The sequence below is a fragment of the Mauremys reevesii genome, linkage group 3 (genome assembly GCF_016161935.1).
Source record: "Mauremys reevesii isolate NIE-2019 linkage group 3, ASM1616193v1, whole genome shotgun sequence".
NCBI classification, from domain to species: Eukaryota; Metazoa; Chordata; order Testudines; family Geoemydidae; genus Mauremys; species Mauremys reevesii.
Genome location: NC_052625.1, coordinates 92,343,876 through 92,357,814, shown reverse-complemented (window position 1 = coordinate 92,357,814; position 13,939 = coordinate 92,343,876). Strand labels below are relative to the sequence as shown.

General features: G+C 42.2%; 1 protein-coding gene and 1 long non-coding RNA gene across 2 annotated transcripts in view; one reads left to right on the top strand and one right to left on the bottom strand.

The window, feature by feature from the left end:
* Positions 1 to 4,971, bottom strand: part of EZR (ezrin) — a 78,959-nt gene extending 73,988 nt beyond the window's left edge. Inside the window, exon 1 of the mRNA XM_039530291.1 lies at positions 4,730 to 4,971. The gene's annotated coding sequence lies outside the window, so the exon portion shown is untranslated. The remainder of the gene's footprint in view (positions 1 to 4,729) is intronic.
* Positions 4,972 to 5,170: 199 nt separating this feature from the next.
* The window catches only part of LOC120400939, a 26,775-nt gene continuing 18,006 nt past the window's right edge, over positions 5,171 to 13,939 (top strand). The window contains exons 1-2 of the long non-coding RNA XR_005596179.1: positions 5,171 to 5,195; positions 7,314 to 7,352. This is a non-coding gene — a long non-coding RNA (uncharacterized LOC120400939). The remainder of the gene's footprint in view (positions 5,196 to 7,313; positions 7,353 to 13,939) is intronic.

The following is a 13,939-nucleotide window of genomic DNA, read 5'->3' as shown; positions in this document are numbered from 1 at the left end:
GCCTCTGCTGGAGCTTCTGCTGGAGAGGCATCGCTCCTCTGCCTGCCATCTTCTGCCAGACTCCAGGAAAACTCATTCCTTCATGCAGGCATGCAAATTTCGCATCCCGTGCAGCAGACTGTGTGAGCTCAAGCCCGCAGAGAGCTCAGATTGCTGTCCTCGCGGAGAAAGAAAGGTGTGGCATTTGGCCAGATCCAAAGCTGTCGTGCACAACAGAGGATCAACACCCGCTGTGCTGCTTGCCAATCTCCCGACCTGTGCTGCCGGATTAGCGCTAGCAAGATTAGCACTAAGTTGGCTCTGGAAAATGGCTTGTTTCGAGGAGGTGGCTTGGGTGGTCACCGAACGATTAAAAAATTCGAACTAAGTAGCCTTGCCTTAGCTACTTAGGAGCAATGCTGGCTTGACGCTTCCTAGACAGCAGACCAGAAATCAGGAAATCCCAAATATCCAACCCTCTGAAAATGTATTAAGATTATTGTCAAATTGGATTTCACTGTTATTTTTGTTTGTATAGAGTTAGCAAAAGATGCAGGATATGAGACACATGGTTAAACTACATATCAATGAACTGTGCTTTCACCTAAACCCCAGACCTGTGAAGAGCACTGAGAGGTACATCCTATTACAAAGATCCACTTTGATGCACTGACGGCCTGTTTAAAGACTATTGAAGTTAATGGAAAGGCTCCCATTGGCTTGAATTGGCTTTTGATCAGGCTCTGAATGAGAGAGAATTAATATATTTGCTCTGGATTATATGGAAATTAAAATCAACAGACCTACATGAAGAAAACTCCCCTTTAACACATTAAATGGTTGTTGCTGGAAAATATATTTTTCTGTATTTTCTTCAGTAGAGCTTCCAATGTAGAGTAAATAAGTTTAATCCATGATACATCTCTAAATTGGGTTATGAAAGAATTATAGCCAGAACAGATGTCTGAGGATCAGTAAGAAATAGCAGGAGATCAGCAACCGGAATACATATCTAATTTATGGTAATCCAGTAATTTTGTGTATAATGTATAAATTTGTGTATAATTTAACACAAATAGCTACTGAAATCCAATGGCAGAGATAGAGCAAAAAGTAGATCACTCTAGGCTCATACATTGTGTTGTGACTCCATTGACTTCAAAGGCATTTAAACCAGAGATGAATTTGGCCTCGTTTTAGTAATTTGCCTGAATCCAGCTAATGAATATTTCACCAAGTCCACTAGTAAACAGAACATAAGAAGTCCTCTACCCTCTCAAATGTATATTAACATGTAATAACACTAGTATCTGGCAGAAAATATCTATGGCTTTTTTGGCTGGGTGAGGTCCTAAAGGATGTAGATCCTGGTTGCATAGGCAAAAGTTTCAGTGCTCTACAAGATGATGCTCTCGCTTACGATATGTCTACCTGCAGTCAGGACAGCACATATAGGTACACCAGAGCTAGCAGATCTAGCTAGCTCACTAAAAATATCAGTGTAACCACAGTAGCATGGGCTAGCTGCTTGAGTCTGTACCTAGGGTCCTGAACAGGATTGTACTCAGCTGGCTAGCCCATGCCGCTGAAACTACATTGTTATTTTTAGTGAGCTAGTTCAGTCAAAGCTAGCTCAGGTATTCCTATACATGCTGCATGTGGGCCTCCTGATTGGAGTGGAGACATACTGTTCTGAGCTGGGTTAAGTCTTGTTCTGGGTTGCGTTAAAACCTCATTGAAACAGATGGGTGTGTAATTACCCATCATTTAAAGTTGCTGTGAGAGATAGTTAAAGTAGCCACACCTAAAACATGGCATAATGGACTCTGCCCAGAAACTAGCATCATGTGGATGGAGATTTCCACTGACTATTGTTCTGATTAGGGATGTGTGTGTGTGTGTGCATGTGCACGGCTTGGTCTACACTTAAAAATTATTTTGGCAGAGCTATGTCGGACAAGGAATATGAAAAATCCCCAGTGTTGATGCAGTTGTCAATGGAATAGGGCTTTCAGTGACATAGCTCATGTTGTTTGGAAAGTTGGAGTTCCTACACAGACACAAAAAGTCCTTCAGTCAGTACAGGCTGCATATACCCTAGAGAGCTATGCTGGCATAGCTATGGCACCACAGCTGTGCCGGCATAGGCTCTAGTCTATAATATAGACATAGTCTTAGATTGTGGAGAAACAAGTTCGTGTACACACAAGAAACTGAGAGAGAGTCTGAGACAGACAGAAGGTCAGCCTGAACAAGGGTGTATGACCCTAGAAGAAGCTAGAGTGAGAGGCCTTTTAGACCTGGTGCTGGGTAAAGAGGCTTGTGGCTATAAACCAAGAAGCTGTCTCCTGTTTTTGATTCCTCTTGCATTCAGAGAAGCAAGACTCAGTACATTCCCTGTAAATAAACAAGATTGCATCAGAGAAAATATCAGACTCCATCATCAATTTCTACTCCCATCTGGAACAACCTACAAGGCCCGGAACTTTGACTAGTGCTCATATCAAGAAGGGGTAAAAATACCATAGTCCACAATCCTGGGTTACCTGTCCCCCATGGCAGCTGGTCAGTAAAGGGATGTTACACCAAATCTCAGCTGGAGTATCTTTTACTTGGCTGTCAGGGCAATATTCTCTGATTTAAATGGCTGCAGAAAATATTAGGAATTCCACACTACCCCTCCTCCAAGGTAGAGTTCTGACTCCACCTGGCCTGCCATGTTATTGAGCATTACATCTGGGAACACCACTGATCATGATTCTCACTGATATTAAAGGAAGGAAATAACTCTCCTGGGGGTCCTTATAATGGTCTTGTCATCCAGGGAAGAGCCCAAATACCTGGGACTGTAGCCTAGATAAATGATGGCCCATCTGACTGACATTTTGTCAACTGAAGAAGAATCCATTCCTTCATTAGACCATAGAGGACTCTGGTCCAGATTTCCCTCTCACAGCACATTCATGTAACTGCATTAACTTTATTGGTATTACTCTGATTTAATCTGTGTAAGTGAGATCAGGAGATAGTCCACTTTGAGCATGCTCAGTGAAGTCTTCTGACACTGTTCTTAAGGGCATACTGGTACAGCAAACAGACCAGCTAGAGAGAGGTCTCCTCTCTAAATAGGGTGACCAGATGAGAGGGACGTCTGGTTACCCTACCTTTAAAGGAGGGGTTGCAGGAGCTGAAGACCCTGTTCCTCACTGGAGTTGCAAATAGTTTCTGCAACTACAGAGCATAAAAATGCCAGTGAGTTTTTATGGACCAGCAGCCACTAGAGCTACTTTTGGATGAAGTAGAGTGCTGACAGAGCTGTCCCTAGGGTACGGCAAATTGGGGTGACCACTCCCAGCCCCATGCTTTGGGGGGCCCCCACGGGCTGGCGCGATTGGCCAGCACAGTCAGTCCCAGAAGTGACAGGTCAGTCCCGGAAGTGATGGATTTGTCACTTCTGCCCCGGGCCCCACACCCCGCTAGGGACGGCCCTGAGTGCTGATATATTTGGCCTACTGTCATTTTAAAATTGCCTAAGTTCTATGCCAACAATAAATCTTAAATGACCTGATTAATAGGACTTTGTAGAAAGCCTACTTCTGTAGACTCATGACTAGTGAGAATTTTCCTATCGTGTGGCCAAATTCAGCAAAGCGGTGCAGGCATGTGTAGCATACACCCTCCCGCCCATTGCACTCAACATGGAGATGCACTGGCTCTCCTCCATAGGGGTAATAGAGCCTGTGTCAGGGCTCTGCTAAGTTGTGTGTGGAACAGTTCTACAGGAGCTATGCTGGCAGGACCCTCTGTGATGGGCTGCTGCATCAGTGGACTTTTTGGCCACTCTGGCCAGGTTCCCTTTTTTGGCTGCCGCAGCCTTCTTTCAGAGCCAAGTTGATCCCTTATGTCTCTAGCCCTGAAAGTGAAATTTATGTTGCTGTAACCTGTCCCTGCCTTCCACTCCTCCTTGTGCACTTCCTGCTACTGGGGGTCTTCCACCACCCTTTATTGGTGTAAGCCAGTGGTGAATCTGGCACTTTGTTGTTACAAAGAACATGTTGCTGTATGACTGACTTTGCCCTTTCTATGGGAACAAAACAGATTCTCCCTGCTTAAACTAAATTTCTAAGGATATCTCCATCAAATCTATGTTTGTAACAGAGACTGTAACAAAACCTTGACCGGTACTACTGTAACAAGTGCTGTCTGGAAATCTGTTTATGGTCCAGACAAAAATGTCCAATCTTTGCTAACACGGGTTCACCTCCACCAGTTTTAGCAGCATTAGGAACCGTAATTCAGAGGAGCCATTCATTGGTTGTTGCTACAATTTTGAGAAACATGCTAATTAGACTTGCCTTTTGCAGGATTAGATGCCATGAGGTGATATCCTGGTCCCACTGAAGTCAATGGCAAAATGCTAATTGACTTCAATAGTCAGGCTTTTTCTTATGGTACTTAAAAATACTGGTAAGCAGCTGGTGGACTATGGCTCCCAATATTGCTCTTTCCAGGGAGGCTGAAATAGTAGTAGGAATTTTTTCAAAGAATGTTCTTAGTGTAGACCAGGCCTCTCTGTACCTATTGTCCATTCAAGTCTTTATACCGTCCTCATCCCCGAACCCAAGCACCTCCCCATGTCTATGTATCCACCACACTTCTCCTTCTGGAGCTGTATGTTTTACACTGTGCACTTGGCTTCTGTAGTAAAGCTAATTTCCTCTTGACAGGGAATAAAGGCTCCTCTTCCTACCTCTCTCTGTGGTGTTGTTCCTGAGCCTCTAGTCCCACCCTTTGTTAGTTATACTGCTATAGAGAAAGATGCCGCATTAGGGAGCCCGGTCAGGGCTGCTCTCCCAGCCAGGGGGCTGCTGCTGGAGCTGCACTGGATCGGGTACCTCCTCACTTCCCCCCCCCACACACACACAGACCCGATTCTTCGGCAGCCTGGGCAAGCGCCTGACTTCCCTGCGAAGTCGGCGCCCCAGCCGGTGCCTTTCCCCCGCGCGCGTGCCGCTCCCAGGACACCGCCTGTCCCCGGAGCGTTTCGCTCTCCTGGGGAGGGAGGGGCAGAGGAGTGGAACTTTGCCCTGGGTGCGATTGTGCCGTCACCAAGGCGGGCGGCCAATGAGCGAACCCGATTAAAATAGCGCATTATAAATAGCAGCGCTTTGCTCAGCGCTCGCAGTGTGCTGGCGGCGATGTGCGTCAGGGGCCAGGTGGGTCCCTCTCCCTACCTGGTGAGGTTAGGGTGACCTACTGCTCTTTCTCCTGAAGCTCCCCTGGGCTTGCTTTGTATTCACTCGGAACCAAGCCTTTAAAATAAGCCATAGCCTGAGGCCGGATGTCATGGCGTGATACTGTAAACTATGGCCATAATATTGTGTTACTACTGTGTGAGTAACCGGGACACAATCACCAGTGGCTAATTATAGCCACATTCCTCATCCACCCAGTGCTAGTGCTTTTCTCATGGGCAGGATGACTTATTCCAGCTAATTTTAGTTTTTTCCCTCTTAAAGAGCTTGGTTTTTAAAAAATCCTCTTAAGGGTAGCCAGTGCTATATCTTGAAGTAAAAGTCTGTGCCTGGCAATATTTTACTGTGTGAAACCTAAATCCATAAACATGTTAGACTAGGGATGTAAATATCCATTAAAAAAGTTAACCAGTTAAACTATTAAAATTATATAGTTTAACCAGTTAACCATTAACCCAAGTAGCTCCAGTGGGCCTGACACAGCAGGGGTTGGGGTCCTGCTGGCACAGCCGGGGTTGAGGCCACTGTGGCTGGGGTTGGGGTCCGGCTGGTCTGGTGTGGCTGGGGTTGGGTCCCTCTGGCTGGCTGGCCCGACATGCCCAGATGGCACTCAGGTCCCTCCTGCTGGCCTGTCGCAGCCGGGGCTGGGGTCCTTCCAGTCCATGTGGGGCCGTCGGGGTTAATGGTTAAGGTTGGTTAACTGTAATGCTCACCGGTTAACTGGTTAACCTTTTACATCCCTATATTAGACTGTCTATTAATAGTGAAGGAAATGTAGTGATAAGGCTTATTGTATTATTTTATTCCTCTTCTACTCTCCCATTAATTTTAATTCTGATGGCATCAAAACGTGGTTTCATTTGGATTAATTAAAAAGCCCCTATCCTGCTAGGAGCTCTGAGTGGGTGCACCTCTGTTCCCAGGCAGAACTCATTGCAGAAGTAGGATAGTATTGCTCAATCTTCCAGTCCTAAATGTTCAATACATTGACTATTTGTACCAATTTGTTAGCTATCTGGCTATTTAAACCAGCTTTCTTTATGGGTGGAAATACCCATAATCCCTCACCCAAAAGGATCTGAATCTTTTCTCTGATCAATCTCCACCTATCTAGTTAAATTACATGTATTCTTATCACTCTCAGTACTAAGGTGGCTCTACCACTATAGTATCAGATCCGGTACTTTCTCTAGGGTGTCTGGCCAATCTTTATTTTAAAGGACATTCCTTATGAAGTCAGAAAGAATGCACTTTGTTCCTTGTTTCAGAAATAACCGTGCAAAGGATGGTATACTGTGATCCAATGATTTTATACACTGAACATAACATTGTTGGGTGTTTCCTTTAAATATAACCTTTATCCTATATTTTTCATGCTGTTACTATTTATTTAGTGAATGGTAGGTGATTGCTCTACATCTGTCATAATTTAGTTCAGAAGTTCCTTTCACGTTCTTTAACCACTCATAAATAGCAATGCCTGCAATCAAGTGGTCATGTGATATAACTACACATTGTCTCATAGTTTCCTTGTGCTCCACCTTATCAGTCTGTAACCACCTGTTGTCTCTTGTCTTATATTTAGATTATACGCTCTTTGGGGCATAGACTGTCTTTTTGTTCTGTGTTTGTACAACACCTAACACAGTCAGGTTCTGGGCTATGACTGGAGCTTCTAGGCACTACCGCAACCTGGGGTGCTGGAACAATTTGTATAGTGGGGGTGCTGAGATCCATTGAACCAAACTGTAAATCCTGTATATGATGGAAACCACTTCAAGCCAGGGGGTGTGGCAGCATCCCCAGAACCCCTTGTTCCAGCACCTATGATCACAACACAAATAAATAGTAATAAACTGCATTTCCCAAAAGATCATGAGCTGAAAATTCAGGCTACCATCCCAGCCTGGAACTGCAGCTTTCACTGACTGTTTTTGCATGACAAATTCAAAATTTACAACAAACATAATAAAGTTCCCTTAGCAACCCACCAGTAATTACATTCTATACTAGCCCCTTGGAATTATCCAAAATAACATAAATTGTATAGTTATCCAATTGTTTATTTACTTTCCTCAGACAGCAAACCGTTTCTAAACTCAAAAGTCCTCTGAAAAGGTCTGGAGTCTTTTAAACATTTCTTTTACTCTTGAAAGGGTAACACGTGCATGTTTCAGGAGCACTCCAGGACACACCAGAAAACAAAAGAAAGTCTGCTGGCAAGCAAAAAGAACAACCAACCATTCATGTGCATCCCTGTATATATATTGGCAATGACCTGATTTTCCTGTCACAGGCATTTCTGCTCCCTTATCCACTCAGTTATCAGACGTAATATTTTAAGTCAGCATTTAGACACAAACAAATGATACCTCCCTAACTGATTACAGATTCCTATGTCTCGCTTTCCAGATTTTTTAAAGGAGTAGTCATATTCCTTTCTTTGTACTCTGTCTCCTTGTACTCTCCCTGTTACAATGGCAGACGGAGGCTGCCAGTTACCACTGCCCTCCACTTGGGTTGTGACTTGTGAATATTGCTGTTGATTTTTCTCTGGGTTAGTGAATAGCCTCTCTTTGATATCCTAGCTGTGGCCTGTTTCAGCAGTTCAGTGTACATGGCATATTCCCGGTCCAAAAAATAATCCTTTTTCAAGCAAGTTCATTCAAAACATTTAATTAAGTCTTATAAAAATGATTGTACATAACAGTAACAAAATTTTCTCCTGGATTGAGTTTTGCTATGCTAAATTCAAGTCCACAACAGTACATTTTATTGCCAAGTTAGGAGTTTATAACAGAAACACTGGCAGACATTAATAGTTGTAATGTGCCAGTGCTATAATAAGCTAATTTATGGGCTGATCCCAAGGGGATTTTTGTTTGAATAAGGTGTTCGGGATCAGACCCTTCAAAACCACTGAAACTTAATAAAATGTAGAATAAAATATAGTTATACTATAAATTAATAATGTGTCCCATTGGATCCCTTTGCATACAGAGGGCTCTGTAAATGGTGTGCATGTATACTGACTTCTCATGCTTCAAGGGTGTCAATTAGTGTTGCTCTGCCCTTGTAACTGCCCTTGTCTCTTAATGGAGATGCTGCCATGTGTGTCGGTGTCATAGCACAGTGTTCTACTTCTTCCTCAACATGGTAACCGCATTTTAAAAATTACTGAGTGTTAGTAACCACAACCACTTCTGGTTCCCAGGGTTTTTTTTGGGAGGGGGTGGGGGTTTAACTGTTTGTTACCTTCCCCATTAACTTCTGCAGTCTATTTTACCAGTAGATATCTGTAGATCTTAGTCCATTCAACACATTTTTATTAAAAACGGGGAACAAAATAAATGCCCCAAAATTATCAGGGAAAGAGTTTGTATTTTCAAACCTCAAAAAGGATATTATAAATAATAATGGAGATTTTTTAACCCCACCTGCCAATTGTATAAAGTCCTAATTTAAAACATACTCACTTTTCTGGTCTCACATTTATTCTTTTCAGACCTATTGTTGAAGTTAGTCTTGTGTCTCTCTTCATTTTTCCATAGACATTTAAAAAAAATAACCAAGTTTGACTCTTGCCAGATGGGGAAAAATATCTTTGTGGTTCTTTACTTGTGGGAGATGATTAGATACTCCATTGATGGGTGCCAATATAAGAACTTAGATCAGGCATTCTCAAACTGTCGTTCGTGTGCCATTGGTGGTGGTGAGTTTCTTGAAAGTGGTATGCAAAAAAGTTTAAAAAAAAAAAGGGCTCTCCATTTCAAATGAACAGTCGTTGCATGCACTGCCTGTAATACACCAGAAAATGCATAAGAAGCCAAATGTAATCTCCTGGCCACTTTCAGCCATAATGGTGAATAACATTCACTGACCATGCCAGAATAGTAGTTGCATTTAGTAGTGTGCAGACGGGTAACTGTACTGTCATTTGATGCACAACAGACTTTCTGCTAGGCCTAGCCTTTAGCTGGCTCTAAGCTACTGAGGTGAATTCATGATGTTTCATATCATGCCACCAGCGTGCCTCTCATCCAAAAAGACACATGTGCGGGGGCCAGTTCAGAACCCCTGTAAAAGCTGCAGCCGCAGGCAGCCTAAAGGTCAAAGGTCTCCACATGGGTAGCTGCTGCACAGCAGGAGCCCCCTCTGCACTCCCTGCCCTGCAGAAGATGCAACCTGCCCCCTGCAGGGCTCGGAGGCACTGGTTGTCTGGGGAATTCCCTCCTGCCTCCACAGTCATAAATAATAATGGCTGTTTCACTGTGTTTCTTTCTGATTCACTGTTTGGAAACCTGAGATTTTTAAAGAGGATATTATAATTGAACACTATTTTACTAGAGTCTAGAAATACTTACACCTACTATGGCCCGAAATAAATGTGAAGGAAAAAAAAATAAGAGAAATGTGCATGTGTTACTTCAAACATCAACTTTTAAAGAAAGTGGCACATAAATCAATAAATTTGGAACCCGCTGATCTAGATAGATTAGATCAGACACTAATGCTTTATTGTTATAGGTCCAGATCCGCAAAGGTATTTGATTTCAGTGGAAATTAGGAGCCTAAATACATTGCGGCTCTGGCTCTAGACCCCAAACCTGTAATGAGAATGGCTTGGGCAGACCCCTGAACTTGTATTGCAACCGAAACTTGCAAGATCTGGGACCTTATTAGCAATGGGCTAAATTCTGATCATAGTTAAACCCGTATAGCCTATTTGATTTCTGTGGGGTTGCCTGGGAGGAACCCTGGGCAGAATATGGTGCAATGTTTTACTTTTGCACATATCATTTTGGTATGACTCTTCTATGTAGCCAAAAGGGACACTTCATCACTTAAAAAGAAGTGAAAGTTCATGGGTGCTACTATTAATCAAGGCTTGGCTAAACAGATACAACCACAGATTTTAAATATAGGAATAGAATCCAATTCTACTCCTAGTTACTCTTAACAATGAGCACTTTATTAGCGCTTTTAATCAGCGAATCTCACACTGCTTTACAAAGATTAGTATTATCTTTACCTTGCAGATGTTGGAGTTGAGGCAGTTGGAAGTTACTGGAGATGGAGGGGTGGAGTGGGAGGGAAGGGTCTGATTGAGGGCAGATTTGGGAACAGAGTGACCTAATTAGTGGTACAAGCTGCTTAGTGCAAAGTATGCCAGTTAGTGTATGGTAGACTAGTAGTCAGAGTTTGGCTTCTATTATGCAAGAGATTTGCCTCAAGAGGGCAGCTCCTGTTCCATCTTTGCTTCCAAAGGAAATGCTTTTGATGCACAAATATTCTAGTGCTGATCCCACTGTACAAGTTATTGGTTCTTTCCAGACCCAAAGATTTGTAAAGAAGAGAAGCCTAATTTCAGTACTCAGGAAACGGAACTGCACTGAGAACGTTTGGAATAACAGATACTCTGTTTGGTGTGGTGCTTTTCCTTATTTATGTTTAACTGAGGTCTCTACAGTTCCTTCTAATGCCCCTTAAATCCTTCCCCACAAGGTCTTGAGAGTCGCCATGGACAATATTGATGTTTTCAAAAGTAATATAAGTCTAATTCAGCAAACCAAAAAATTAAACCTACTCCCAGAGCAGAGGTGAAGTGAAAAAAATGTAATTTTGCTACGGAACACATTATGTAGCCTGATCAAAGTTTACCACTGATTGACAAATTTCTTGTCGCAGACGGCATAACCTCTGTTGCATATGATGCCCCGTGTCAAGGGCAATTTGTTTTTAATTTGGAAAAAATCAAGTGATTAACCTCTTCCCTTATACTTCCAATCAGTATTTCTTTAGGACAGATGATAATACAGGATTTGTAGAGAGGCATGCATGCTGTAACCCAGAGGGTAGACAGGAATGCTGACTCCAAAATGAAATTGGTAAAATATTTGTAGAAGCTAGTTCTGCAAGTCAATCCTGCCACGAAGGCAAAATTTATCTTATGAAACTGCTACTTACGTTGCAGATAACCATGCAAACAGTGACTTTGGCAGCATTGCAGAAGTAATATTTTCCTAAGGGTGAACTGTTCTTGTACAATTGCTTAAACATACAAATATATCTATAGACGTACATATTGTGTTCAGCTCATTTCTCCTCAGCTGAGCTAAGGTTTATAGTGGGCAAGGAGAAGAGAACTCCTGGCTTTTATTTTAGCTTGGGTTGCCCAGTGTTCCTCTTACTGTATTTCCTAAGAGCATGTTCCATGTTTGTGCTGCTTTGTATGACTTTCCTTTTAGACGCCTTGTCAAGGAACTGGAAGTGCTCACACACCGCAAGTTGTTTTAGGAATGTACTGTTCTCATGTTAGTATAATACTAAGATCCAAAGTGTTTCCCTTGCAGCATTTCACAAAAATGTATACTGGCACCAACCCCTAGTTGTGAGACTGAACCCCCTAATTCCATCAGGTCCAACATCAACAGCTTTTGGGGCACTGAACATGATAGAACTAGGAGTATTTGTCCTGCTAAATTAAATGCTTAGTGTATATTCTGTTTATTATTACTTAACTGACGACATCATACTTGGCCCTGCACAAGATCAGGGAAACCGTTGTCCCTGCTCAAAGGAGTTTGCAATCTAGGGACCTGATCCAAAGTTCATGAAGTCACTAGAAAAGTTTCCACTGACTTTGGTGGGCTTTGGCTCATGCCTTAAGAGCCTGACTTTGCTCTTAAGGCTCTGTGGGGTCTTATTTGGGGTCAGGTCTGCCCATGCAGATAATCTTGTGGAACCTGGGCCTGTGACGCTACTTGGCATGTGTAAGAGTGGCGGAATTTTAAATAGTCAGTGATTGAACAACAACAAAAGTGGACTGGCAAACATGGCCGATGGTGCCACTTAACAGCTTTTTGGGAAAGACAGCAGCATTTTACTGGTATGGGTCAGCATCTGTGGACCTCTTTGAAGAAGCAAGTTTTAAGAAGTTATTTGAATGAGCCTTGCACAGTGGGATAAGGTGCTAGACATTTCATTGAATAAACAGTAACTGTACACAGAAACTATATAGATTCATAGATTCTAAGGCCAGAAAGGACCATTGTGATCATATAGTTCAGTGGTTTTCAACCTGTGGTCCACAGACCTCTGGGGAGGCAACAGACTATGTCTAAGGGGGTCTGTGAAAGGTTGTCATTTCTACAGAACAGTGGTTCTCAATTTACGGTCCACAGACCCTCTGGGGGGTGGGGTCCACAGACTATGTCTAAGATTTCCAAAGGGGTCCAAACCACCATTTGAAATTATTTGGGGTCTGCAAAATGAAAAAAAGGTTGAAGACCACTGATCTAGTCTGATCTCCTATACGAAACAGGCCATAGAACATCCCCAAAATAATTCCTGGAGCATAGCTTTGAAAAACTTTCTATCTTGAGTTAAAAATTGCCAATGATGGAGAATCCACTATGACCCTTGGTAAATTGTTCCAATGGTTAATTCCCTCACTGTTAAACTTTTTTTTGCCTTATTTCTAGTCTGAATTTGTCTAGCTTCAACTTCCAGCTACTGGATTGTGTTATATCTGTCTCTGCTAAATTGAAGGGACCATTATTGAATATCTGTTCCGCATGTAGGGACTTATAGACTGTAATCAGGGCACCCCTTAACCATTCTTTGTTAAGCTAAATAGATTAAACTCCTTGAGCCTATCACTATAGACTTTTTTTTCCCTAATTCTTTAATCATTCTCATAACTCTACTCTGAAGCCTCTCCAATTTTTTCAATATCCTTCTTGAATTGTGGGCACCAGAACTAGACACAGTAGTCCAGCAGTGGTTGCTCTAGTGCCAAATATAGAGGTAAAATAACCTCTATTCCTACTCAAGATGCCCGTTTATGCATCCAAGGATTGGATTAGCTCTTTTGGCCAGAGTGTGACACTGGGAGCTCATGTTCAGCTGATTGGCCATCATGACCCCCAAATCTTTTTCAGAATCACTGCTGCCTAGGCTAGAGTCCCCCAGCCTGTAAGTAAGGCCTACATTCTTTGTTCCTATATGTGTACATTTACATATAACCATATTAAAATGCATGTTGTTTGTTGGTGCACAGCTTACCAAGTGATCCAGATCACTCTGACTCAGTAAACTGTCCTCTTCATGATTTACCACTCCCCCAATTTTTGTATTATCTGCAAACTTCATCAGAGAAAATTTAATGTTTTCTTCTAGGTCCCTAATAAAAACGTTCAATAGCATGAGGCCAAGAACCAATCCCTATGGAACCCACTAGAAACACACTCAATGATGTTTCCCCATTTACAATTACATTTTTAGACCTATCATTTAAATCCACTGAATGTGTGCCATGTTAATTTTATATCATTTAAACAAGATGTCATTTATATCATTTAATCAAGGTATCACTATTACCTTTATAACCAAACTTGTAATCTCATTAAATGAAGATATTAAGTTAATTTGACAGGATCTATTTGCCACTAATCCACATTGGTTTGTATTAATTATATTTCCCTCCTTTAATTCTTTATTAATCAGGTCCTGTTTCAGGCACTTCATTATCTTGCCAGAAGCAAGGTCAGACTGACAGGCTTATAATTACCCAGGTGATTCCATTTACCCCTTTTAAATACTGGCACACCTTAGCTTTCTTATAATCTTCTGGAACTTCCACAGTGTTCCAAGATTTATTGAAAATCAACATTAATGGTCCAGTAAGCTCCTCAGCCAGCTCT